Source organism: Peromyscus eremicus, chromosome 11 (genome assembly GCF_949786415.1).
Source record: "Peromyscus eremicus chromosome 11, PerEre_H2_v1, whole genome shotgun sequence".
Taxonomy (NCBI): domain Eukaryota; kingdom Metazoa; phylum Chordata; class Mammalia; order Rodentia; family Cricetidae; genus Peromyscus; species Peromyscus eremicus.
Window position 1 is genome coordinate 37,575,607 of NC_081427.1, and position 3,435 is coordinate 37,579,041.

At 38.7% G+C, this 3,435-nt stretch overlaps 1 long non-coding RNA gene across 1 annotated transcript; it reads left to right on the forward strand.

Moving 5' to 3' along the window:
• Nucleotides 1-1,433: 1,433 nt before the first annotated feature.
• LOC131921755 (uncharacterized) lies at nucleotides 1,434-2,257 on the forward strand. The gene is made up of 2 exons (XR_009382084.1): nucleotides 1,434-1,505; nucleotides 1,945-2,257. It is a non-coding gene; the product is annotated as an uncharacterized LOC131921755 (long non-coding RNA).
• Nucleotides 2,258-3,435: the final 1,178 nt, after the last annotated feature.

Below are 3,435 nucleotides of genomic sequence, written 5' to 3' on the forward strand. Positions count from 1 at the left end.
TCATTCCTTTTCTTTGCCAATTTTCATTTCATAAACTATTTCAAAAGCTTTTACTCAAACCCTTGTTCTGCATCCCCAGCCTCAGTTTCTCAATACTGGGGTTATAGGCACAAAAGTAGAGATGATTGAATCTTCAATTGAAATTAAAGACTGCTAGTATTTTTATTAATAAACATATTAGTTACCTATAGTGAGGTAGTATGTAACACTTAAAAATTCATAAATTAAAAAAGAAAGTTTATACATCTTAAATTTAAATTGCATATTTTATGTTTTAGAATTCAACCATGTCTGTACTAAATCATTATGTAACACATTTGTGGATTTAAGATACCTTGAGAATGAAGACGTAAAGTATTTTGAGTCATTTAAGTAAATAATTAGCTTATCTACCTACATCGAAATACAAAATGATCAGTATTTTTTAAGTCTTTAGGTTTTTTTCTGGATACTATAGTATTGAACTTCAGCCTCTAAAAACGGACAGCACAGTCTTCTCATATAGTTGAGTATACTGAAACGGAGCCTGGAAAGAGAACTGACTATTATAATTGGCTGTATTTTTAAAATTTTTGTGCCCTCAACATACAATTTTCTGATACATATTTATTACACTGTTTTAATAAACACTTTTTTTTTTTGCACTGGCTCAAGCCATGCAGCTGGTCAGCAGCATGCTGGCAACATTCTGTTCAGCAAGTCTGCTAGTTTTCGGTTTACAGAGTTTAATGATGTCACAAAGAGGGAAAGCAAAGACTGTTTGGGGGAACCTTGGGTTAATTAGAATGAGTAGACTCTTGGGCACAGGAGAGTATGGGATGAGGGAGATGAGGAGAAAGGTAAGTCCAGAGACAAAGCTGGACATTGTGGTCAGCAAATTATTTGCCCTGCAACCTGCCTGGGAACATGTTAAGTGTGAAGGCATAGTTACTTTTGGATGGTCAGCCCTGTCAGTAGCCTTCAAGAAGCCCAAGGCATGGAGAGCAAATTATATTTAGGAAGAGCCTAGAGGGACAGGTGAACCTGAGCCAGTGTTCAGATATGAGGACAGGTGCCTAGCCTGGGCACTGCTGGTGTCTCTCTTAGAAAGCAGCAACACAGGAGAGATTAGGACAGCCAGCTCTTATGCTAGTAATGGTGTGTGTGTGTGTGTGTGTGTATGTTATTTGACTACTCTGATGTGAGGTGAAGAGTGTGGAAAACAAAACAAGGTCTGTTATCGTTAACAAGTAAACATTGTAACAACTTTAATTCAGACGGCGACTCATTTCGGGAATCCTTGCAAATAGAAACACACTGAGGGCTGAGATTGCATCGGTTAGTCGCTTGTCTGAGAAGAAACCAAATGTCAGCTTGGCAAAGCAGCCCCGGGTTTGGAATTCCTTTGTTAACTTAGCAGTTTTGTCGCATTGATGACTCCCTTCTATGCTATTCCAGTGTGCATACAGACTCAGAGCCATGTTTCACAAATATACAGAACTCAGGAAGAAGCAGAGCAGCTCAAGGTATAGTTTGTTGGCGGGATTTGCTTATTTCACTATATATTGCTGTCATTTATTACCCTAAAGATATAGGTGAATTACTTCAGATGAATTATTTTAGAATATATGTATATGTTATATAATAAAACATAAATCACACAATCTTTATGTGTATATTTTGTATGTAAATATGTATATTTGTATAATTAAATACATACAATATAAATGCATGTATTAAATACAACATATGTACAGATGATATCAGTGAATTATTTGTTCTTAAGCCCAGAAATTGAAATTGGGTTTTAAGCTTATGAAAGTATGCAGCTTCAAGACAAGATTCAATTTGATGTCCTGAAGATAGACTATTCCTTGAAAAACTGAGAGTATTTTAGAAAACCGCTTCTCCAACTTGAATATACACAGGATTTGCCTGGAGATCTCATTAAGACATCTATTTCAGAGGGAGTGTCTAAGGTCTGAGAGTCTGCCTTGCTGTTAGGATCCCAGGACCACCTTGAACCTGAGAGCCGGCACCACGTGAAGCGGCGCCGTGAACAAAGCCGTCTGTAAGCATGGAGCAGCAAATTGTGATGCCCGGGTCTAGACTCCAGCATTGCAGTGAAAGAGTGCAGCCATTCAGGAACCAGTGAATGGCTGTGGCATGCTGTTCAATAATTTTCAGAATGTGTGTCAAATTTTAGCAAGATTATCATCCTCCTGCCCCCGCTCCCCCCTTAACATCTGGATTCGAATAAATACATCTTTTAGAAATAGGAATCTCACAATCTGCTGCAAGGAAAGACAAAAATGATAGAATTCAAACTTCACCTGGGTAAATTATTTGAATTAAAATCACAGAAAGCAACGGAGCTGAATTTTACACTAAGCTACAAGAGGATGATGCAGGGTCCTAGGAGTTGGTTCACTCAGGTAGATGTATGGTAATTTCAAGTTGAGTATGGAAGGTTTTCAGGACAAATATAAGAACAGTCATGAAGCAAAGGTTTTATTCTTTTTTGTTTTTTTTCCCGTGTAATAAATGTGGAAAGATTTGAGGAGAGAGCAGAAAGCTGTTTTTAAAGAGCAGGCTGCAAGGTAGAAGGGGAGCCTGGTGCGTGAGCCTCTGAGGTCTCCAGGCCTGTGTTGGCTGGGGGCTTGCAAGAAAGAGAATTAAAGTTAATTAACCCAGCAGTAGCTTTCACATAAAGGATAATTCGAGCAAACTGGAAACGGCTGGAAGTGGATCCAGCTTTGCTAAACTATGTGTGGGCCTCTAGCCCTCAGATGCAAAGTAGACCTGGGACGGATTGAAGCAGCAAGGGCACTGGGAACTGGGAACGGGGTGAAGCAGAAGCCATTGAATCACACTGTACAGTAATATTTAATCATCTGTACAGCATGCTCTAATATAGTGCCCACTTCTGTGCACTCACAAGTAGTACATAGCAGTAATTTTTAAGCACTCTGAGCAGAATCGTGCGTGTGCACCTCTATACACACGCGTCTATGTGTACACATATCTGTGATTGCTTCTATTTTTGTTTCTTCTAAATCACTGCTTTTTAAAAGTGCTTAGAGGAGGGTCAGAAGCACAGGTGCTCAGTCTGTTTGAAATGGCCTAGAAAGGAAAGCACTCCCTTTAATCTGATGTCTAGGCTGCAGTTCTAAAAATTGGATTGAAAAGGATTAGATTAGATTAGACCCTCTGGATTTAAAAATGTTAAAGCTCCATTTATGCTTTAACATAATCTCTTTCTACTCTCTGGAGCCATCAAGCAGAACATAAGTCTTGAGCAGCATTTTTATTATTATTAAATTTCAGACCATTTCTTTAAGCATCCCCCTTTCATATTTGTAATAGAAGGAATCCTCAGAGACTGAGCTACAAGTTCTTTTGACCTGCTGTAGAAGGTGGGGTGAGGGTATAAGCCTTCTGATTTTCAGTGGCTTT